The sequence below is a fragment of the Ursus arctos genome, unplaced genomic scaffold (assembly GCF_023065955.2).
Source record: "Ursus arctos isolate Adak ecotype North America unplaced genomic scaffold, UrsArc2.0 scaffold_8, whole genome shotgun sequence".
Classification (NCBI taxonomy): domain Eukaryota; kingdom Metazoa; phylum Chordata; class Mammalia; order Carnivora; family Ursidae; genus Ursus; species Ursus arctos.
Genome location: NW_026623100.1, coordinates 67,016,801 through 67,042,249, shown reverse-complemented (window position 1 = coordinate 67,042,249; position 25,449 = coordinate 67,016,801). Strand labels below are relative to the sequence as shown.

General features: G+C 37.7%; 1 long non-coding RNA gene across 1 annotated transcript in view; it reads left to right on the top strand.

Moving 5' to 3' along the window:
* The window catches only part of LOC130543175 (uncharacterized), a 32,110-nt gene extending 7,513 nt beyond the window's left edge, over window positions 1-24,597 (top strand). Inside the window, exon 2 of the long non-coding RNA XR_008958312.1 lies at window positions 24,362-24,597. This is a non-coding gene — a long non-coding RNA (uncharacterized LOC130543175). The remainder of the gene's footprint in view (window positions 1-24,361) is intronic.
* Window positions 24,598-25,449: the final 852 nt, after the last annotated feature.

Genomic DNA, 25,449 nt, shown 5'->3' with positions numbered 1-25,449 from the left:
AGGCAGCCAGCGAGAGACGGAACACAAGAAGGGGGAGTGGGAGAGGAAGAAGCAGGCTCCCAGTGGAGGAGCCTGATGTGGGACTCGATCCCAAGACTCTGGGATCATGCCCTGGGCCTAAGTCAGACCCTTAACGACTGAGCCACTCAGGCGCCCCTAAATTATTATTATTTTTTTAGATCATTACTCTGTAATATGAAGATCAACATTTTAATACTTTAATTAGTAAAAGCAATAAAATTACTTTTTATTAAAAAATTAATTTTTCTTCTGTGAATTATTCACATTCTCTTCATTTACGTTATTATAGTATTCCAGTTTTACCAATTCATATAAAGTCTTTTTAAAAATTGAGATATAATGGGCATATAATATTAGTTTCAATTGTACAATATAATGATTTGATATTTGTACATATTGCCAAATGATCACCACAATAAGTCTAGTTACCATCTGTCACCATACATAAGTACAATTTTTTTCTTGTGATGAGAACAAAGATTTCTCTCCTAACAACTTTCAAATATGTAATACAGTATTATTAACTATAGTCCTCATGCTGTACATTACATTCCTATGACTTATTTATTTTACAACTGGTAGTTTGTACCCCCTTCAGCCATTTCACGCCCACCCCCACCCCACACTTCTGGAAACCATAAATAATCTGTTCTCTGTATCTATGAACTTGTTTTTTGTTTTTTGGGTTTTGTTTTGTTTTTTAGATTCCATATATGGCTGAGATCATATGGTATTTATCTTTCTCTGTCTGACTTATTTCACTTAGCATAATGACCTCAAGGTCCATCCATGTTGTCATAAGTGGCAAGATATTGTTCTTTTTATAGCTGAATAATATTCCATTGCGTGTATATCACATTTTTTTCCCAGTCATCCACTGATGGACACTTTGGTTGTTTCTTTATCTTGGCAATTACAAATTATGCTGCAATGAACATGGGGTGATATATCTTTTTGAGTTAATATTTTCATTTTTTATGGATAAATATCCAGACATAGAATTGCTGGATCATATGGCAGTTCTATTTTTAATTTTTTGAGGAAGCACCATTCTGTTTTCCATAGTGGCTGCACCAGTTTGCATTCCACTGACAATGCACAAAGATTCCCTTTTCTCTGCGTCCTCACCAGTACTGGTCATTTCTTGTCTTTTTTAATAATTCCAACTCTAACAGGTGTGAGGTGATATCTCATTGGTTTGCATTTTCCTGATGATCTTTTCATATACCTGTTGGCTGTCTGTATGTCCTCTTTGGAAAAATGTCCATTCAGGTCCTCTGCTCATTTTTTAATTGGATTTTTTTGGTATTGAGTTATATGAATTCTTCATATATTTTGGATATTAACTCCTAACTAGATACATAATTTGCAAATTTTCCCCCTTATTCAGTAGGTTGGCTTTTCACTTTGTTGATGGTTTCCTTTGCTGTGTAGAAGCTTTTTAGTTTGAAGCTTGTTTATTTTTGCTTTTGTTCCCTTGGTGTCAAATCCAAAAAACCATCACCAAGAGCAATGTCAAGCTTATTGCTTATGTTTTCTTCTTGAAGTTTAGGCCTTACATTCAAGTCTTTAATCCATTTTAAGTTAATTTTTTTATTTAAAGATTTTATTTATTTATGTGAAAGAGTGAGAGAGAGAGAGAGAGTACACAGCAAGGAGAGGGGCCGAGGGAGAGGGAGAAGCAGGCTCCCTGCTGAAGAGGGAGCCCGATGTGGGGCTCGATCCCAGGACCCTGGGATCATGACCTGAGCTGAAGGCAGATGCTTAACCGACTGAGCCACCTAGGTGCCTCTATTTTAACTTAATTTTTGTTTATGGTGTAAAAGAGTGGTCCACTTTTGTTCTTTTGCATGTGGCTGTCCAGTTTTCCCAGCCATTGATTGAAGAGATTGTCCTTTCCCCCTTGTATATTCTTGGTTCCTTTGTCATTAAATTAATTGACCATATGTGTGGGTTTATTTCAGGTCTTTCTATTATGTTCCATTGAGCTATGTGTCTCTTTTTATGCCAGTACCATATTGTTTTGGTTACTATAGCTATGTAGTATAGTTTGAAATTAGGCTGTGTGATGCCTCCAGTTTTGTTCTTTCTCAAGATTGTTTGGCTATTTGGAGTTTCTATGTTTTGTGGTTCCATACAAATTTGAGGATTGTTTGTTTTATTTCTGTGGAAAATGCCATTGGATTTTGATAAGGATTGCCTTGAATTTGTAGATTGGTTTGGGTAGTATGAACATTTTAATAATATTTATTCTTTCAATCCATGAAGATAGAATATCTTTCCATTTATTTGTGTCTTCTTCAATTTCTTTCATCAGTGTCTTATAGTTTTCAGTGTACAGGTTTTTCACCTCCTTGGTAGAGTTTATTCCTAGGTATTTTATTCATTTTTGATGCAATTGTAAATGGGATCATATTCTTAATTTCTTTTTCTGATAGTTCATTATTAGTATGTATAAACACAACAATTTTTGTATATTGATTTTGTATCCTGCAACCTTACCGAATTCATTTATTCTAAAAGTTTTTTTTGGTGGAGTCTCTGTGGTTTTGTACATATGATATCATGTCATCTGCAAATAGTGACAGTTTTATTTTAAATTTTTTTAAGTTAATTTTTTTTGTAATCTCTATACTGAATGTGGGGCTCGAACTCATGACCCCGAGATCAAGCGTTGCATGCTCCTCCAACTAAGCCAGCCAGGTGCCTCACATAGTGACAGGTTTACTTCTTCCTTTCCAGTTTGGATGCCTTTCATTTCTAATTGCTCTGGCCAAAAGTGGTGAGAATGGGCATTCTTATCTTGTTCCTGAGACAATGTTGCTGTGGGTTTGTCATATGTAGCCTTTATTAATTTGAGGTCGATTCCCTCTATGCCCACTTTGTTGAGAGTTTTTATCATAAATGGATGTTGGATTTTGTCAAATGCTTTTTCCGCATCTATTGAGATGATCATGTGATTTTTATCTTTCATTTTGTTAATGTGGCATATCATATTGATTGATTTGTGGATGTTGAGCCATCCTTGCATCTCTGGAATAAATCCCACTTGATCATGGTATATGATCCCTTTAATGTATTATTGAACTTGGTTTGCTAGTATTTTGTTCAGGATTTTTGTATCTATGTTCAAATATTGACCTGTAATTTTCTTTTCCTGTGGTGTCCTTGTGTGGTTTTGGTATTAAGGTAATGCTGGCCTTGTAAAATGAATTTGGAAGTCTTCCCTCCTCTTATATTTCTTGGAAGAGTTTGAGAAAGATTGGCATTAATTCTTCTTTAAATGTATGGTAGAATTCACCAGTCAAGCCATCTGATCCCGGACTCTGGTTTGTTGGGAGGTTTTTATCTACTGATCCAATCTCCTTCCTAGTAATCAGACTCTTCAGATTTTCTATTTCTTCATGATTCAGTCTTGGTAGGTTGTAACTTTCTAGGATTTATCCATTTCTTCTACATTGCCAAATTTGTTGGCAGATTATTGTTGATTGTAGTCTCGTGATCCTTTGTATTTCTGTGGTATCAGTTGTAATTCCTGATTTTATTTCTTCTTTCATTTCTGATTTTATTTATTTCATTTCTGAATTTATTTATTTAAGACTTCTTCTTTTCCTGGTGAATCTAGCTAAAGAATTTTCCATTTTATTGATCTTTTCAAAGAACTAGCTCTTAGTTTCATTTACCCTTTCTATTGCTTTTATAGTCTCTATTTCATTTATTTCTGCTCTGTTCTTTCTCATTTCTCACCTTCTATTAACTTTGGGCTTCATGTATTCTTCTTTTTCTAGTTCTTTGAGTCGTAAATATGGTAGGTCTAGCCACATAAAAGAAGGTTGAATCCCTCAGTTCCAATTCCAAATTTCTTGGGATGAGACTCTGAGCAGTCCAACTTGGGTCAGGTGCCCACTCCTGGTCCAAGCAACTACAGTCAGGTAGGTGGAATGAAGCTGTATAAACATGTCTGATTCAATCTAGTCTTGTGATTTTGGAATTTTAATGTCTGGAGGACAAGGGGAAAGGAGGAACAATATGAACTGGACAGATACCACAAAAGATTTCTCCTGTAATATTTTTGTCAGGCAGACATATTGGTACTGATGGCAATTTTTTAAAGGAAAGAAAAAAATAAATATTAAAATGTCTTTGCAGTATGCTAAGAGTCTTTGAGACTTTTGTTATGATGGCATGATATACTGCGGTTATCCAGATGCTTAGGGAGAATCTGGGTGATATCAGAGTTTTACATTGCTGTTTGATCTTTTCATTTGGGACAAGAGAGAGTAACTGAAAGAAAGAGTAACTCTAGTATTCTTTTCTTAAGTTCAGGGTTCTTTCTCAAAACATTGGCAGTGGCATTGTTAGAAGTTAAAACAATCATAAAATTCTACCCTCCAACCAAAAATTTTTGTTAGAATTATGGTAATTTCTTAGGGATTTACAAAAATGTCCCTGAACTTTGTGTCCTTCAAGTTTAACCTTGCTTTTAATTTGATGTAGTGCACAGCCTGAATTGATTTGTTTTGTAATTTATATGGCAAGCCTCAGTGCAGGAAGCAGGTTTTGACAGGTACTAGAAGCTTACATTGCACTCTCAATACTTAGGAAATAATAATTAATGGTTAGGTATTGGTTGTTTGGCACAAAACTCTAACTCCAAGTATAATTAACTTTAAGAGCTATTTTGGTGTATGATGAAAGTGAGATGTGAAAACTTTTCATGGCTTCTTAGAAGGAGTCAGGAATGTATCCCATGGCTGAGACATGTTGAAATTTGTGATACATAAATGTAGTTGCCTGATAAATGTGAAAATCAGGTGGTTCTCATGTTAAGAATTATAAAAATATTTATACTAGACTTAACGTCAGCAAGATTGGATTGAGAGTTTAGAGACCCTAAAATTAAAGCACACATGTGCAAAATTAAAACAAAACAAAACACCAAAATACGCTCAACCTTAAAATCAGCAAGTCTACTAAGTTCTATGATTTGTTTGTCTTGTAATTTTGTGTGGCAGTTATTTCATTGCCTTTTTCTTTTTAAAGATTTTCTTTATTTATTTGACAGAGAGAGAGAGAGGGAGCAAGCACAAGAAGACGGAGTGGCAGAGGGAGAGGGAGAAGGCTCCCCACTGAGCAGGGAGCCTGATGCAGGGCTCGATCCTAGGATCCTGGGATCATGACCTGAGCCAAAGGCAGCTGCTCAACTGACTGAGCCACCCAGGAGACCCTTCATTGCCCTTCTTCTTCTTCTTTTTTTTTTTTTGAACTCTCAAATATTGAAGTATTTCTAAATAATTGTGTGTGTGTGCATGTGTGAATGCCATGTGTGCAGGCTCACACACGGACAGATATGCATGTTCAAGGGCACGCCTTTGCTGCCAGTACCCTAAGAATGTGCTTGGTTTGCTTTTTGGATAATCCACACTGGGTACACCATGTTCTTCAGAACTCCAAATGTTAAGTAGATTGTGTGGACTTTGGTTCCAATTACAGAAAATTTGAGTAGATAAATTGGCAACCAAGGAAGCTACACCAAGGGGCAACTCTTTTATGACTCCTCAAGAGACAGCTGTGCCTGGTGTCTACTATCAGTGTAGTAGGAGCTCAATTTCATATTTGAGCATAAGAATTTTGCTCCAATATGATCTTGATTGAGGAGTAAGAGAGCAGCTATGAAAGGCCTCTGTGCGGGTTCGGCCTTAATTTCTTCACCAAAAACACTTTTCATTTTTTCCCCAGATTTGGAATATTTTTAAAAAATGCATTTAATATTTAAAAGTTTGTTGTATGTAAATGCATATTAAAATGCCCTTTAAGAAAATTAATTGAGGTGTTCACAATAGCCAGACTATGGAAAGAGCCCAGTTGTCCATTGACAGATGAATGGATAAAGAAGATGTGATATATAGATACACATATGATGGAATATTACAAAGCCATCAAAAAATGAAATCTTGCCATTTGCAATGACGTGGATCAAACTAGAGGGTATTATGCTAAGCAAAATAAGTCAATCAGAGAAAGACAATTATCATATGATCTCACTGATATGTGGATTTTAAGAAACAAAACAGAGGATCGTAGGGAAAGAGAGGAAAAAATAAAACAAGACAAAACCAGAGAGGAAGACAAACCATGAGAGACTCTTAATCATAGGAAACAAACTGAGGGTTGCTAGAGAGGAGGGGGTGGAGGGATAGGGTAACTGGGTGATGGACATCAAGGAAGGGCACGTGATGTAATGAGCACTGGGTATTATATAGGACTGATGAATCACAGACCCGTCCCTCTGAAACCAATAATACATTATATGTTACTAAATTGAATTAAAATGAAAAAAAAAAAAAAGAAATAAGTGTTCTGTTAAGCAAGAAGAAGAAGAAGAAGAAGAAGAAAAATGTAATTTCACATATGCCTTCTGTTTTGCCACTAGGTTATCAATAATTCCAGCCTCTTTTCAAACAATAAAAATTTAGAAAGGTTTTACTTATTCTGCTCACCCACCATCCTAACCAAATCTAACAGGTGTGGTGGAAATCATTATTACTTTTTTATAGTAATGAAATTAAATTATTAAATAATTTTAAAAAAGAAAAGAAATTGAGGAAATAATCTTCAGAGTTAAACTATCAGAATACAACATTGCAGAAGAAAAAATAGTTAAAAATTACTTGAAGGAAATGGAATGGCTCCAGATCTGAGCAAATTGTGACTGTAGCTGTTAAGGGTGCAATCTGAAGGAAATGGAGGTTTGTTAGTCTGGGGAGATTTTTATAAAAGGAGAATCTCTAGGATTAAATTTTGGCAGTGCCCATCCAACTACTACTGTCCTGGGAAGAGTAAATATCGGACTTGTATTTATAGTTCTACTGGCAAGGCCATGATTATTGAGAAAGGTACTTCCTGCCTACTTTAGTCAGGTCCCATTAAATTTTCAAGTTACTACCCACCCCTGGTATGATTCCAGGCTTAGCAAGCAGCATTCTAATCACAATCTGGTTCCCTGTGTCACCCTACAGGGAACAAATGTGCTGGTCATGCTGGGAGTGCTCTTCTGGGACTGTGATAACTCTCAGCACAAGTTAATACATCGTCCTAGTTTGTTCATCAGTGAATTTGAATCGTGAGAGATGATCACAAATGGGGTTTCAGAGCCAGCAAGGCTGAGAGCCAAGGAAGTTCACCAAGGAATGTGGCCTTCATACTCTTGGAGGGCCTAGAGTGTGTCCAATTCATCTCTAGCCCCAGCTTGAAGCACAGGCCTAGGACCCAGTAGAAACTCAGTGCTCATTTATCTTGACTAGACATTCCTTAACAGTAAAGCCCATTTTATAACTGTAATCTCATTTTGTAGTTACTCAAAAGCATATGTTCACCAATGAGAGATTTAAACAATACTTTTAAAAAGTTACCTAGGTAATACACATTTAAAAAAACTATATATAAGTAAAAAGTAGCTATCCACATTGCAATTATTTAGAGAAAACCATTGTTAACTTTTTGGGAGTTTTTTTATGCATAAGATGCATATATATAAATATATATATATATATTTATATACTTTTTTTTTACAAAATTGAATCTTACCGTTAAGCAGTTTTGTAATTTGCCTTTTTTTTTACTTAAATAATATGGTGAAAGTTCTTTTCATAGGAATATATAATCTATGGCATCATTTTTAATGAGCATGTGGATGTATCATGACTTAAACATCCTCCTGTTGTTCATCATTTAAGATGCATCCATTTCTTTGTTATTATAACCAACACTTTAAAGAACACATTTATCATTTCTTTAGAATGAATTTCTAGTGGAGATATTGCTAGTTTAAAGTATATGCATGTTTTAAAGCTTTTGATGTATAGCCAAATTGTCCTCTAGAAAAACTCTCATAATTTATTCATCTACTAGCAGTGTTTCAGAGGGTCCCATTTTGCCCCCTTAAGTTTTCTACACCTTAACCCCGCTTGACATCCCTGGAGCATAGGGCTACTTATAACCCCCAGGATCCTTAGCAACTAATTGGTACCCCAGATGCAGCTTTTCTGGTCAACCCCACCTGCTCCTCAATCCCAACCATTGTCTCTCCATCCCTGAGCTCTAGCATCTTCCTCCCTCCTTTCCATCCTCCCTCCCTTCCTGGTCTGGAAGTTCCTTCAGGAAAGCTCTGAACAGGTTGTGAGGTACGATTGCCAGACGAAATACAGGATGTCCAGTTAAATTCAAATGTTAAACAATGAATATCACATGAGCCAATAGTATAAAAGTTATTTATGATTTCTGTGATATTCAAATTTAACTGTGTATCTTGTATTTTTATTTGCTAAATTTGCTAATCCTGCCTGAGTATTCTTAACTACCATCTGCCCTAAATGTAGTAAAATCCCTCAAGGTGTCTGGTATTTGTACACTTCCCTTCTGTATTGTCAGTGCTGATACAGAATTTTCCTTACTTTATATTGCTTTGGTCATTTTACAAGGGGTGGGGTGTATGGAATAGGTAGAGAAAGGAATTAACCATGTTTTCTCAAGCTGCCATCTTTTTTTCCAGAAGTATGAAAGTTTTATGGAAAAAAACCAAAACAAAACAGTGAATTTGAAGGCTATGAAGTAGGAGAATCATGACATAATATAAGGAAAAAATGAATTAAAAAGCATGTGGCATGATCCCATTTAGTTTAGAATATTTTACTTTAAAGTAATAGAAATGATTTTTAAATAAGATTCTAAACCCAGACCTCAACTAAATTTCTGGTTCTGCCTTTCCAGCACTTTTGCCTTGGACAGGTTATGTAGTCTGAGTCTTTTTCTCGTCTTTAAAGGGGACATACAGTCTACTTTATACATTTATTTCAAGCGATGAGGTAACAAGTATATTGTTGGCACATCCTAGGTCTTCTCTTCTTCTAACTGAGTGGAAAAGCACACACAGGACAGTCTTAATGACTGGATTACTCCATAGTTCATTCAATTTTTGTTTTTTTATGACACATCTAGGGAGTCTTAGATTAAATTTGGGATATTATTCAGTCTATTTTCTAGGTCTATAAAGATAAAGGGGCTTTGGTATTTAGAAATATATTTTTCTAAATCGGAATGGGTGTTCATGTGTGCATGTGTGTGGGTATGTGTATTTACTCTACATTCAATTATATATCATCAAGGTTGGTTGTGTGTATAAAAGAGAGATTTTGGATTTTATATCCCCAAACACTCCGCCAGCCACCCAGATGTACACCCACTGGATCTCTGAGAAAAATAGATGAACGGACATTTTTAAGGATATTATTTACTCTATTGCAGGCTAGGAATTTGGTTCAGTTGCTATTCTAAGCTTCTGCTAAGCCAGGCAAGACTTCAAGATCCAAGGCTAGGTAAAAGCAGGCCTTACAGGTCCTTTGCCCTTGGGGCTACACCTTGATCGTATCCTGGGAAGGACAAGGAAAAGAATGGAGGAAACCAAGAGAAAGAGAATCTTTTTTCCATAAGCCCCAACAAAGATTGTCTCCTTGACCAAGTTTAAGTTGGGCTCCTCTGAGCCTTCTTCTTGACTGGACCTCGATCTTGGCCTCCCCATCAAAGCCCCCTTGCCTGGCCTGCAGAGCCCAGTTTTAGCAAGAATCCTGCCAAATCAGTTGGGACAGAATCCCCCACCTGTGATATCTGATCACCCTCCATATCTGATCAAGCTCTTCTTTCCCTACTTTTGACTCTAAGGTCCTGGCCTGCCTTAGAATCCTGCTAAGTGAGTTTAGCAACAAACCCTCTGCCCTTGCTGTCTCCTCCAGTAATTTTCCATCCACTGACCCCTTCACTCTGCTCCTTGGCCACTGATCCCTACTTGTCCTTATTGTATTCAGAATTCAGCCTGATCTCTCTCCCCATTTTGATAGCATTGAACACCTATTCCAGCAGTCTTGAATAAAATCTTTCTCACTGTTTTAATAAGTACCAGAATATTTTTCTCCCCTCCCCACATTTATTGAAATATAAATGACATATAACATTGTGTAGATTTAAGGTGTACAATGTGATGATTTTTCTAGACATATATATTGCGAAATGAATATCGCCTCACATGGTACTTATTTATTCTTTCTGGTGTGCTGAGAACTTTTAAGATTTATTCTCTTAGCAATTTGAAGTGTAAAATACAATGTATTTTTTAAAAGATTTATTTATTTTTTTTTAGAGAAGGGTGGGGCAGGAAGAAAGAGAATCCTGAAGCAGACTCCCTGCTGAGCGGGGAGCCCGTTGTGGGCTCCATCCCAGGACCCTGAGATCATGACCTCAGCTGAAATCAAGAGTTGGATGGTCAATCGACTGAGCCACTCAGGTGCCTCCCCCCTTTCTTTTATAATACAGTTTTTTTAGAATAATTTTTTCTTTAACAACCCTGGCAAATCCAGCCCAGGCTACCTCAGAGAGCCACTTTTTTTTTTTTTAAGATGCAAAGCTTTAAATAGGAGCCAGAACTAAAAGACATTGCATGTGTAATGAAATGCTTTTAGCCTTTAGTTCCTACCTAACTTTGCTCTACCCTTATTGTCCCCAAAAGTCCTTGACCAGTGTTAAATTTCTCCCTGAGAGGGAATGGGGTTTGTGTGTGGAAATCCTTGGGCTCCCTCTAGTGGTTAGAGTGTGCATTCAGCACTGACTGGCAAACACACTGCGTGTGTTGGGAGGCTGTAGTTGCTGTTGTTTTAGTGCTAACGTTAGGAAACTTAGGGTGTTGCTTTCCCCCTCCAGGGAGCTTAGCAGAGTATCAGAAATGTCCTGTCTGTACCTTTGTGCAACTGATTCTTTAACCCTTGCTAGTTCTCCGCTTGGGACTCGTGAAATGGGTAGGTAGTTCAGCCGTTTTGCAAATGTTCCTTTGATGTTCTACCCAGGGAGCCAGTTATGTCAAGACAGTCTATCAAACGCAGCCCAAGTGGACCACATGCATGGGAAGATCCTAGAGTATTTCTTTAAAATGAAGATTTCTGTGTGCCACCCCAGACCTCTGAATCAGAATTTCGGGGATGCGGATGGAATTAGAGGGTATTGTGCTAAATGAAATCAGTCAGTCAGAGAAAGACAAATACCATATGATTTCACTCATATGTGGAATTTAAGAAACAAGACAGATGAACAGAGGGGAAGGGAAGGAAAAATAAAATAAGATGAAAATAGGGAGGCAAACCATAAGACGCTGAACGCTAGGAAACAAAATGAGGGTTGCTAGAGGGGAGGTGGGTGGGGGGAAGGGATAATTTGGGGATGGGCGTTAAAGAGGGCACTTGATGTAATGAGCACTGGGTGTTATATGCAACTGATGAATCACTGAATTCTACTTCTGAAACTAATGAGAGGAAGGAAGGAAGGAAATAGGAAGGAAGGAAGAAGGGAAGAATGAAAGGAAGAAAGACAAAGAATTTTAGGGATGGAATGGGGAGGAGATGGTGGTGGTGAGGCAATTCTTAGGCACATTAAGGCCGAAAACCACTGCTGTGCACTCCTTGCAAAGGCACTTTCCCCATTTAACGTCTCATTTGCAGTTATGATGCATGATGCTGGAATCAAACTCATCAGACAGTGTTACATTCACAATGAGCACACCATAATAATGTAGCGTGCCAGCCTTTCACCCCAAAAAAAGAACACAGTATATACCCTTCCTTTATTTAAACCTTTGAATCTAAATCCTCAATTATGTGGAAAATGCTTTCCTTCTTCCTTTTTAAAAATTTATTTAGTTATTTACTGATTTATTTTAAGTAGGCTCCAGGCCCAGCATGGAGCCCTACGTAGGGCTTGAACTCATGACCCTGAGATCAAGACCTGAGCTGAGATCAAGAGTCAGATGCTTAACCGACTGAGCTACCCAGGTGCCCCTCCCTCTCTCTTTTTAAAAATTTTATTCTGTTCAGTCTAAATAGAGGGGTCTTATTTACTCCTTCAGCTACTCCAAAGGTGGGTTAATTTACTCCAAATCTCTCAAGTGTCCCCACCTTTCCAAAGTTCCAGGAAGCCATCAGAAACAGGTCCCTTTGCACCAAATTTAGAAAGCCTAACTAACTGAGCACAAATATAGTTGCCTCTGATCTAAGCATAATTTCTCTTTGGACACGTGTTTAAAATGCACATTCATAGGCTTCACTCCCAAATTTTCTGGTTTGGTAGATCTTGGTTGAAGCCGAGAATCTGCATTTCATCAAGCATCCTGAGGTGACATTGATGCAGGTGATCTTCAGACTACTGAGGATTTTTCTTTAGCTGTTTAAGAAGCATTGCCTTGTATGTCAGAGGTTCCTAAACAAATACGGTATTGCTAGAGTATTTTACAACCAAGTCCCTTATAAATCTTATAAACTAGAGTTCTAAGCAAATATTTAATGTTAATCTGCAGAAAGGAAGTAGACTTGGGATAATAAATAGTGGCATTGAGGCCATAATTTCACCTTTCTCCCCCTATTTCCCATAGCTTTAACCTTTATTGTGGTAAAATATATGTAACATAAAATTTGCCACTTTAATCATTTTTAAGTATAAAATTCGGTGGCATTTATTATATTCGAAATGTTATATAATCACCACCACTATCTATTTTCAAAACTTCTTTTGCCTCCAACGAAAACTCGTACGCATTAAACAATCACTCCTTGTTCTCCCCGTTCCCCCCAGTCCCTGGTAATTTCTAACCTACTCTCTGTCTCTATGAACTTGCTTGTTCAAGATACTTTGCATAGGTGGAATCATTCAGCATTTTCCTTCTTGCGTCTGGCTCATTTCACTTCGTATGTTTTCCAAGTTCTTCCACATCACAGCATGCATCAGAAACTGCATTCTGTTTCTGGCTAAGTAATATTCCCGTCTGTGCGTTTGCCACTATTTGTCCTTTTATCTATTGATGGATATTTTGGTTGTTTCCACCTGTTGGCTATTGTGACTCACGCTGCAGTGGACGCTGGCATGCAACTACCTGTCCCTGTTTTCAGTTCTTTTGAGTGTGAACCTTAGAGTGGAATTACAGGGTTGCATGGTAAATTGATGTTCAACGTTTCGAAGACCGCCAAACTGTTTTCCACAGCTGTGCCATTTTACTTTCCCACCAGCAATGGACAGGGATGGTAGCATCTCCACATCCTTGCCAACCCTTGTTATTTTCTTGTTATTTTTTGATCGTTGTCAACGTAATGGACGTGAGGTGGTTTCTCATTGTAGTTTTGATTTGTATTATCCTAATGATTAGTGATGTGGAGCATCTTTTTCTGTGCTTATTGGCCATTTGTGTGTCTTCTCTGGACAAATGTTTATTTAGAGTCCTTTGCCCATTTTTGAACTGGGTTATTTGTTGTTGCTGCCGCTGCTGTTGTTGCTGAGTTATACAAGTTCTCTGTATATTCTGGATGTTAACCCCTTATCAGATGTGGTTCTGCAAATATTCTCCCTCATTCTACAGGTTGCCTTTTAATTCTGTTGATATCGTCTTTAGATGCACGGAATTTTTAAAGTTGCATGAAATCCAACTTGTCTACTTTTTATTTTGTTGCTTGTGCCTTCGGTGTCATATCCAAGGAATCACTGCCAAATCCCACACTGTGAAGCTTTTGCCCTGTGTTTCCTTCTAAGAATTTTGTAGTTTTAAGTTTTACATTTAGGTCTTTCACTAATTTTAAGTTAATTTTTGTATATGGTGTTAGGTAAGGGTCCAACTTCATTCTTTTGCATGTGAATATCAAGTTTTCCCAGCACCATTTGTAGAAAAGACCATATTTTATCCATTGACTGGTCTGGGGACCCTTGCAAAAATCATTTGACCATATGGGGTGCCTGGGTGGCTCAGTCAGATAAGTGTCTGACTTCAGTCTAGGTCATGATCTCAGGGTCAAGCCCTGTGTTGGGCTTCACACTCAGCAGGGAATCTGCTTGTCCCTCTCCCTCTACCCCTCCCCCTGCTTGTGCTGTCTCTCTCCCTCTCAAATAAATCAATAAATAAAATCTTAAAAAAATTAATTTGAACTTATATTTAAGATTTATTTCTGAGCTTTCAATTTAATTTCATTGGTCTATATTTTTGTCTTCATGCCAGTACCACATTGTTTTGATTACTGTAGTTTTGTAGCTTTTGTTATTGCCTATGTATTTATTTTTATTGAGGGAAGTTTCGATTTCTTCATATGGCTTCAAGTTACTATCTAGTGTCCTTTCATTTCACTCTGCAGGATTCCCTTGAGCGTTTCTTGAAGGGCAGGTCTAGTGGTTGCAAATTCTCTCAGCTTTTCTCTATCAGTGATGTATCAATTTCTCCAAGGGCAGGTGACAGTCAAAGGACAGTTTTGCTGGATATAGAATTCTTGGCTGACAGGTTTTTTTCTTTTAGCACTTTGGATATATTGGCCTCCAAAATTTCCGAGGAGAAATCTGCTGATAATCTTCCTCCTTGTATGCAGTGAATTGCTTCTCTCTTGCTGCTTTCAAGACTCTCTTTTTGTCTTCTGAAAATTTGATTATAACATGTTTTAGTGTGGGTCTATTTCAGTTCATCTTACTTAGAATTCACTGAGCTTTTTGGATGTTTATATTCATGTATTTCATCAAATTTGGGAAGTTTTCAGCCACTATTTGTTCAAGTATTCTCTCTATCCTTTTCTTTTCCTTCTGGGACTCCCACAATGTTTATGTTGGTCTGTTTAGTGATCTCCCACAGCTCTCTTAGATTCGGTCAATCTTTTCCAGTCTTTTTTCTTTCTGTTGCTTAGAATTGATACTTTCCATTGTCATTTTCATGTTTGCTGATTCTCTCTTTTGCTTGCTCAAATCTGCCTTTGAATCCCTCCAATGAATTTTTCAGTTTTAGTTATTGCACTTTTCAGTTCCAGAATGTCTTTCAGTTTTTTTCTTAGATTTTCTATTTCTTTATTGGCATTTCTATTTTATTCATACATCATTTTCTTGACTTTCTAGATATTTGAGTGTCTTTGAGATAGCTGTTTTAAAGTCTTTTTCTAGTAGATTTGCTATCAGATCTTTTTCAGGGACAGTCCCTGTTGATTTAAATTTTTCCTTTGAATGGGCCACATTTTCCTATTTCATTGTATGCCTTGTGATCTTTTTCTTGAAACTGTACATTTTTTAAAAGATCAATTTATTTATATGAGAGAGACAGAGAGAGTGCATGTGCATGGGGGAGGGACGGAGGGAGGGAATCTTGAAGCAGACTCCCCGCTGAGTGGGGAGCCTGACTGAGGGCTTGATCCCATGACCCATGAGATCATGACCTGAGCCAAAACCAAGAGCCAGACACTTAACCGACTGAGCCACCCAGGTACCCTGAAAACTAGACATTTTAATTTAATAATGTGGTAACACTTGAAATCAGATTTCTCTTATTTTCCAAGTTTTTTGGTTTTTTTGGTTGTTGTTGTTGTTGTTGTTTTGTTTATTGCTTTAAAAAAAATTATTGTAGCCTGGCTCTGTGTCAGGGATCTATGTGAGGCATAAACTTAATATCTTCTCTGGTCTTTTCTGAGCCTACACTTTTTTTTTTTTTTAAGATTTTATTTATTTATTTGACAGAGAGAGAGACAGCCAGTGAGAGAGGGAACACAAGCAGGGGGAGCGGGAGAGGAATAAGCAGGCTCCCAGCGGAGGAGCCTGATGTGGGGCTCGATCCCAGGACTCCAGGATCACGCCCTGAGCCGAAGGCAGATGCTTAATGACTGCGCCACCCAGGTGCCCCTGAGCCTACACTTTTGCCTGGGCATGCATGGCCAATTTCTAATTTCCCCATTTATGCACTTGTTTTTGAATGTCTTAGTCTTTTTTTGTTTTTTTTTTTTTTAAGATTTTATTTATTTATTTATTTGAGAGAGAGAGGAGCAGAAGGAGAAGGACAAGCAGACTCATGCTGAGTGCAGAGCCCGACGTGGGGCTCAATCCCATGATCCCAAGATCATGACCCAAGCCAAAATCAAGAGTCAGACGCTTAACCAATTGAGCCTCCCAGGCACCCCAAATGTCCTAGTCTTTAATGTGTATCCCCTTAAAGGGGAAAAAGAGAAAAAAATAAAGGGAAAAAGCCCTTAAATCCCCTAACCTAGAGAGGTGGGAGTTTGCGGCAATGGGGGTAGGTGCAACAATGACCACCCACCTCTTTGTACCTCTGTGATGAGAAGCAGCAATCCATAATCAAAACACAGATCCCTGATATTTGGAGGGTGATTTCTGCCTATGCTGGCTCCTACAAGCTGTGTGTACCCACTTTAGGAGGCATGCATAGCTGCCTACTGTGGGTCTGAGGGTGGGGAATGGGTAGTTGCTCCTGTGATAAGAACTGAAATTGACTGAAATTAACCACAACTTACCATTCAAGCCTTCCTCTGGAAGTTGCAAGGCTTCAATAGACTCCAGAGTTCCAAAATTGTTATATCAGACAGATTCTGCCATCAATTGTTGTCTAGGTGGGGAGACAAATTACTGGTACTTTCTATTCTGCCATATTCCCAGAATCCTCTACCACATTTCCCCCTTGTTTTTCCCTAGTAATTTTGGACTGTATCCTGGATATTATAAACAACATGTTGTGGAAACTCTGGATTCTGTTATATTTCTCCAAAAAGGTTTTTTTTTTTTTCTTTCAGTAAACTATGCCCAACATGGGGCTCAAACTCATGATCCCCCAAGATCAAGAGTCAGATGCTGTACCAACTGAGCCAGCCAGATGCCTCTGTTTTGTTTTGTTTTGCTTGTGGCTTAACTAGGCAGTTAACTTGGCTAGACTCAAACTTCAAACTGTTTCTTCTGTTGTGGGCAGTGGCTGAAATCTCAGTTCAGCTCTTTTAGTGTTGGCTGGTCTGCATAGAGTCTGCCCTGTGCAAGTGTAGCTCAAAGTCAGAAAGAGATAGGGGCAGAGTTTATACAAAGAACCTTGCTTCCTTCTCTCTGTCTCTCTCTTATTTGTAATTTTCCTTTTTCTTTTCAAGGGCTGTTATCACCTCTCTCTCTTCTTTTTCTTTTTTTCTCTTTTTAAAAAAGATTTATTTATTATTTGCGAGAGAGAGAGCAAGGGGAGGGGCAAAGGGAGAGAGTCTCCAGCAAACTCCCCGCCCGAGTGGGGCCCAATCTCACAACCCTGAGATCATCACCCCGAGATCACCTGAGCAGGAGGCTTAACCCACTGAGCCACCCAGGAGCCCCATCACTCTTCTATTTCTTATTCAACTTTTACTATCCTATCCCATGTGGGGCCAACGGGTACCTTCCCTCAAGCTAAAAGTATAGCAATGAGAAACTTATTAAGAACCATTCCCTTTTTTCAAATGTAAGTGCCCCTACTATCTACTTTTGGCCTGAGTTTGGTTTTTCTCCAGTGCTTTCAAGTTGTTGTTTTTTTACAATTTTTCTCAGAATTTATACTTATTATCCATTAGAAAGTTGATTTGATAGGAACTACTCCATCATTACCTTACATTTATAATTGGTTAATCTCTCATTTGGTTGTAGTTCTTCTCTGAAGAGTGTTTTAGGATATGCTCTTGTATATCTAAAACGTATTTCTGTTGTCTTTACAAGTTAATAGCAACTTCTATTAGTACTTAATAAATCTGAATTCTGAGGGGTTTGATGAGACCCAGTATGTCCTCCACCACATGCCCCTCCCTTAAGCATTTCCTCAGGTTTGTTTTTTTTTTTTCTCCAGGTCTTGAGTAAACCTTACTATTTTAATGGCAACACATATATCTTTTCTTCCTTTGTTTAGAAGTTACTTTAGCTTTTATGAAAGTGAAATATACACATAATTTGAAAAAGTCTAATACGATGATAAGGTTTATAATGACAATAATAGCATCCTGAACCACCATTCCCATCTCTGAAATGTGTTCCCTAGCAGCAAAAATTTGAATTATTTTAGCTGTTTCTTCTGGTTTTTAATTCTGTATTTCCAAAAATATTCTTATATTGCTCTTTATATGCTATCTGTTGACTTCATATTATGGAATAACAGGATTTAACACACTTAACATTCCTTTCCTTCCTTTCATCCTCTCAATCTATTTGTTTCACATTTTTTGTTTAAATCAATATTTATAATATGTTTGTATTGTTATACTACTGATTAAATAACTTTTTAGCTATACTGAAATGAATAATTGCCTGTGGGTTGTTCTAGTAATTTTCTATGTAATAATTACTAGTTCAACCTTAAACTCTCCAATAGAATTGTGATTCCCCCTCTGAATTCCATACAAATAACTATTCTTGCCTTCAGCTGTGTCTGGTATTACTGTGTCTAGATGCTGTAAGTTTCCTGACAGCCTGTCTTCTGCTGGAGTGGGAAAGAGGGCCCACTTGTCTCTGCAGAATGGCGTTTTATGGATATGAGCAAGCCATTTAAAGTTTTCAACCAGTCCTTCTCTTTTCAGCTCTGCATTAATTTCTGCCTTTAGAGATAACTGGTGCCTCCAGATTCTGGGCATTTACAAAATACTGTGGTGATTTCAGTTTTCTTCTCATTAGCATACCCCTGCGGTACTAAGCTTTCACAATTCTAGCAACTCCTTTATCCAATTCTTATCTTCTAAAAATTTGTTGACATCTCTTGTCTGTGCTTGTGTTATTTATCTGCTTTGCTCTTCCAAATCCATTCTCCCTCTTTTTTTCCCCCCTGCTCTGTGTGCAGAGAAGATACTTCTATGGACTTAAGCTCCCTTGACTTTCGGCTTCCAGTTGGATTCAGCTAATTGGAGGTCCTGGCAGAAGACTGGAGAGTGGGAGGAGATAGAATTGTAGATGTAAGGGTATTTATTCCCATTGCTGCCTTCTCGCCACATACTTTCTCCCTGGAATGCCATAGTTTTGGTGGTGGCACAATATTTCTACCTAATTCTGTGACTCCTATAGGGTTCTTTCTTCTCTTCTGTGCCTAGAGCTCTTACCAGGAACCAGTCATCATTCTTTCCACTTGCCGCTAGAAGTCTAGAGACGGTGATAGCTTCTGAATGTTGTTAGCCCCCATGTACTTCCCCATCCCTTGTCTGTTCTCTTAATCCTGCCCACACCTCTGTAAATAGTTTTATTAAGTTCTATTCAATTCTCATTTGAATGTGCCAATCCGTTTTCTGCCAGAACTCTGACTGCTACATCGCTGTTCATGTTCTCTCTTTACTGTGTTTATTCATTTCCAAAATTTTATTCTCATTTTAGCAGAATTTCTGGAGGCAACAGAAATAAGTGCCATATGTTCAATCTGCTATGTTTAACTGTTAGATATCCTTTTTCCAGTATCTTTTCCTATGCAGAAGTATTTGACTATTTTCTTTGAAATTTCTCTCCCATGCCCAAAGCAGAAGATTGGAGGTTTAATCTACGGAAAAATTGAAAAGACAGGCCCCAATTCAGGGACAAGTGCAGTGGTAGGCAAAGCAGAAGCACCATACTATAAAGAGTGAGATTAAGACAAAGTGCATATAATAAAGGATAATTCTCCACCCACTTTCTTGAGTGTCTTAGTGCCAAGAAAGCTGAAAGCCAGAACGTTGATAGCTCTATCCCCACGTACCCACCAATCAGAAGGTTCAGCTTTCTTCCCTGCAATAGCCTAAAAAATCTGAATGTGTGTTCAATATTGAATGGACAACAAAAGATCACTAGATATTTGAAAAAGACTTAAACAAGAAAGACAAAGACAACCAATGCTAAATATACAAAGAAACAAACAAGCCATAGCAAGAATCCAAAGGAAGGAAAAGCAATTCAGGACTCAGAAAAAAAAAAAAAAAAAAAGACAAACAAAACAAGAATACTAGATTAGTGTGGGGAAAAAAACGGAGTGGTGGCTTAAAATTCTGAGGACAAATTATATGCAATCTAAGATTCTATATGTAGGCAAATTATCACTCAGGTAAGTTGAGTAAAATCCTGACACTTTTATTCAGAAACACTAAAGGATGTAAAAAAGGAAAAAGCCAAGAAAGAGAAAGACACCGGATCCAGGGAACAAAGATTCAACACATAAGTGAGGGGGAAAAAATTCCCAGGATTTCAGTGATGAGAAGTTTCAGGATAACAGGTAGGCAGCAGGCCTCCTGAGCAACCAGTACCAATAAGAAAATGAAGACAGAGGGCTCCAAGAGAGATACTTGGAGAGAATATTGAAGGGAGAAAACTAAATGTATAGAGTATCCAGTGTATTTTAGTATATTCAGAAATTGTTTTTAGCTCTGTTGGATAGTTTGGAATTGAATTAGTGATTTTGACATGGAAAATTGAGCAAACAAGTAACAAAAACCAAAGCAATGATTTATACTGGAAAAAACATGAAGTTGTTCAAGAAGTAAATGTTATCATAGTACACACTATCACAGCTATGACTAGTAGGAACTCTACTAATATAAATAATAAAATTTTATTTAAACAAAAATGCCCCTGTAACAGATTTGGGAAAAGGGGAATGAGGAAGAATATTTAAATGAATACACAGATGCATCTTAGAGATATTCAGTTCCAGACCATGGCAATAAAGCAGATATTGCAATAAAGTGAGTCAAATGAATTTTTGGCTTCCCAATGCCTATAAAAGTTATATTTACGCTATACTGTAGTTTGTTGAGTGTGCAACAGCATTATGTCTAAAAAAAAAAGCACATACCTTATTTAAAAAATACTTTATTGCTAAAAAATTGCTAACCATCACCTGAGCTTTCAGAGAATCATCATCACTAATCACCCATCACTGTAACAAATAATAATGCGAAAGTTTGAAAAATTGCAAAATTACCAAAATAATGACGCGGGGACATGAAGTGAGCAAATGGCTGTTGGAAAAATGGCATCAGCAGACTTGCTCCACACAGGGGTGCCACAAACCTTCAATTCCTAAAAAAACGCAGTATCTGCGAAGTGCCATAAGGTGAAGCACAATGAAATGAGGTGTGCCTGTGCTTAAGGGAGGTGATTTAAGAGAGGTAAATCTCCATTTACCATAACAGCAAGTCAACAGATAATAGGTAAAGTAAAAAATGAGAAAAAATGGCGACGTAAGCACATAGTTTAGATGCATGGAGGCAAAACTAGAATAAACAGCCAAAAAAATTCAGAGAAGTTGACTAAGAGGAGGGGGAATTTGGTGTGTGTGGGGGTGCTTGGGTGGCTCAGTCGGTGAAGGTCTGCCTTTGGCTCAGGTCGTGAGCCCAGGGTCCTGGGACCAAGTCCTGAGCAGGGAGCCTGCTTCTCCCTCTGCCCCTCCCACTTGTTCTCTCAATCTCGCTCTCTCTCTCTCAAATAAAAAAAAAAAAAAAAAGAAAGAAAGAAACAAAAAAGGAAAGAGGAGAGGGAATTTGGGAATGAGGATCAGAGGGGCAGACTTCTGCTATATTCCACTGTAAGCTAACTGTCCCACTTCAGTTTTTTTTTTTTTTTTTTTTTTTTTAAGATATACACTCATTGGTTTCATAAAAAACAAGAAAACAAAAAGAAACACATATCCCATGTGTGGACCCAAATAGTAGTCACATAGCAGTATTTCTCTCTCTTCCCCCACCTATTCTAAGAACTCTTCTGTTTGCTAGTGAAGAGTTCTTGGAATCTCTATGTGGTATCTCACAAGTGTTCTGTGAATTTGTTCTCTTGGCTGCCTTCAAGTTTCTGTGCTCGCTCTTCTGTCTTCAGAGGCCAACGGGAGGCCGCGCCCCCGCCGGCGGCAGACTCACTCATCTGCTCCCCGGCTGCCAGTACCTGGTGTCAAATGGTTGATGTTTGTGCCAGCGACGCTACTCCTTGTCTCTGCCAGAGCTGTTGGCTCCAACGCGGATGACATTTCACACCCTCACTGGCCCCCACACAGTTGTGTTTTTCCTAAATGGGAGAAATTTCTCTCGATTCACAGAATCCGGAAATGATATTCTCTCTTGAGCATCTGCTTTTGTCTTTTTATCTCCTGAGCACGGTGGACTCCCTGCAATGGACTTTTCTTCTTTTTGGGGGGCTGGCTGCGAGAAAGCGCTTGGCTAAGTCTGCTTGTAATTCTGGAGGGTAGAGAGTATGCAATGGTTTGTATTACTTTTAAGTGACTTTTGGGCCTTTGTTTTACCCTTGTCTTTCACTCGCCTTTTACTCATTCACTCAATACTGTATTTTGGTAGGGTGACTCAAATTCCTTTTTTTTTTTTTTGGAATAGGGGAAGAGATTAATAATTGAATAAAGAACAAAAATTTTTAGCTTGAAGAAAACTTTTCCCTTTATTAAAAATCTCAGGACTTAGGGCTGCATTTATGGACTGCAATTTATCCTATACTGGTTACTGCACGGTTATAAAATCTTAAGATTGGATCATGTGATTCCTTCAACTTTATTCTGCTCTTTCAAATTTTTTAGCCATTTTGGTTCCTTTTCCTTTCCAATACATTTTAGAATCAGCTTGTCTATATTCAAAAAAACTGCTAGAATTTTTTAATAGCACCTTTATTGAGATATAACTCATATACTATAAATTCACCCCTTTAAAGTGTACAAATCCAGGGCGCCTGGGTGGTTCAGTTGGTTAGGCATCCAAGTCTTGGTTTCAGCTCAGGTCGTGATCTCATGGGTCATGAGATCCAGCCCTGTGTAGGGGCCTGCGCTCAGCGGGAAGTCTGCTTGAAGATTCTCTCCCTCTGCCCCTCAACACACTCATGTGCACGCCCTCTCTCTCTCTCTCTCTCAGATAAATAAACCCTAAAAAAAATAAAGTGTACAATTCCATGGCTTTTTGTATAAAGCAGTAAGTCCAGAATATTTTTATCAACCTAGAAAGAAAGCCCATACCCATTAGAAGTCACTAATCCCGTCAATCAAATGCCTTAAGAAAAAAAAGCCTGAGGTCCCTGGAAAAAGGGGGACTCAAGCCTGCAACACCAACTCTTCCCCGAATGTCCAGCTGCTTATCGATTTTGAACTCGCCAGGCCACACAGTCGTGTGAGCCAGTTTCCTCTCTGGAGAACCCTAATACAGATGTTGAAATCATACAATATGTGCCTTTTCTGTCTGATTTTTGTTTGTTTTGTTTTTTTTTACTTAGCATAACCTTTTCACAGTTCATCCAGGTTCTAGCATGAATCCATTCTTCATTCCTTTTGATGGCCAAATAATATTCTGTTGTATGGCTAGACCACATTTTGTTCATCCACTCATCAGTTGATGGAAATTTGGGTTGTTTCCACTTCTGTCTATTATGAATGATGCTGCTACAAACATTTTTGCATACGTTTTTGTGTGGACAAGTTTCCGTTCTCTTGGGTTTCTCTTCAATCTGTGGCCGTACTGTTTTACATTTCTACCAGCATTGTATGCGTGTTCCGATTTCCCCCACAGCCTTGCCAACGCTTGTTAGTGCCTCTTTTATGTTGTTGCCATTCTAGAGGGCATGACGTGGCATGTCATTGTGGTTTTGGCTTGCGTTTCCTTGATGGCTAATGATGTTGAGAATCTTGTCCTGTTTACGCTTAGAGTCCTCAAAGAGCTGCTCCATGCATTCTGTCCAGGCTTCATAGCTGCATTCGGTGGGAGAGAGAGGGGGCATAGTCCTTACTCTCTTTTACTGGGAACAGCAACTTGTTAGTTTTTGATACTTCCAAAAATAGTATCTTTACACTTTCTAATTACTATTACTAGTGAATATAAATGCAATTGATTTTTTAATCTTGATTTGATTTCCTGCAAACTTGCTAAACTCTCTTACTAATTTTAATGTTTTGTCATCTGCAGACAATGAAGGTTTTGTTTTTAACTTTCCAATTCTTGTTTGCTCATTTATTTTATATGATTGTGTGATCTAAGGACTCCAGAACAATAAGATGAATTAGAAATGCTAATGATACAAGACACACTTGTTTTCTTCCTGGTCCGACAGGGAATGTTTTCAATATTTCACAATTACAGTAATGTTCAGAGTAGGTTTTTTGGGGGTGGATACATGTTATCAGGTGAAGAAAATTCTCTTCCCAGTTTTCTTATGGCAGTGTTTTTGTTGAAATCTTCAATGGGTATTGGACCTTACTAAATGCCTTTTCTGCATATATTGAAGAAAGGGTTATATTTATATATATGTGTTGCTTTCTGGCTCTTATGGTATATTATAATTGATTTTCTACTATTAAACCAATGTTTAGATTGTTTGCAAAGATGGCTAGAACATTCCTCCCATCCTTTGTATTCCTTTGCCATATGACTTTGCCATTGATCTCCTCAAAAGGTGGAGTCCCCTTCCCCTTGAATCTGCTTTGGCCTGTGTTTTGTTTTATTAGAATGTGGCAGAGGAAACACAGTGATTTCTGATCCCTGGCCTCAAGGGTTTTGTTCCTTTGCTCTCTCCCTCGTAGAACACTTCTCCCAACATGGAAAAGCCCAGGATTACCTTCGTGGAGAGAGAGGCCCAGAATCCCAGCCATTCCAGACATTGCAAATGAGGTCCCAGATACGTGAGTCAGGTCATCTTGGGCCTTCCACCCCCCCCGCTGAACTCCCAGCTGACTGCAGCCATGAAAGTAACCAGGGCAAGACCAGCCCAGCCAACCCATGGCATTGTGAGAAAAAATAAACTTTGCAAGCCACTGTTTCTGAATGTTGTCATTTTGGTTTTGGTGTTTTGTTTTTAATGCAGCATAGGTAACCGATACACTCATCTTGCATTCCTGAGTTAAACCCAACTTGGATGTGGTGCATTATCATTTCATATATTGCTAGTTTCCTTTTCCTAATGTTTTGTTTAGGATATTTGCTTCAGTGTTTGAATGAATTTAGTTTGTAATTTTCCTATCATGTAGTCTCATGAAGCTTTTGGTGTTGAAGTAAAATTAGCCTCATAAAGTGAGTTGGGTGTGTTTCTCTTTTGTAGTCTCTGGAACAGTTTGTATAAGGCCGAGATTGTTTGCTTCTTGAGTTATTGAGAGAACTCACTACTAGAACTGTCTGGGTCTATTGTTTTCTTTTGTGGGAATAATTTAAACTGATTCAGTTTCTTTAATAATTATAAAATCCTGTTTTCTCTTTTTTCCTGAATCAGTTTTAGTAAGCTGTATTTTTCTGTTTTAAAATTCACTGGTTATATCCTGTATTTTTACTTCCAATATTGTTTGTAACTTCCTTTTTTTGCCTTGATTGGTCTTTAAAGAGGTTTGTCTTTTCAATGACTAAAATTTAGCTTTGATGCTCCTCTATTTTCCATTTAATTTTATATATTTATAAATGTATTACATGTATATAAATATGTATCTATATAAAAGTTACATATTATTTAATATAAATAAAAGTGTGTTATATATTTCTATAATATATAGTATTCTATATATTATATTCTATATTCTATATATTCTATAATATCTAATATATAATATATTATATATAATATATTTATAATATAATTATTATATAATATATATTATATATTACAGATATTATAGAATATATA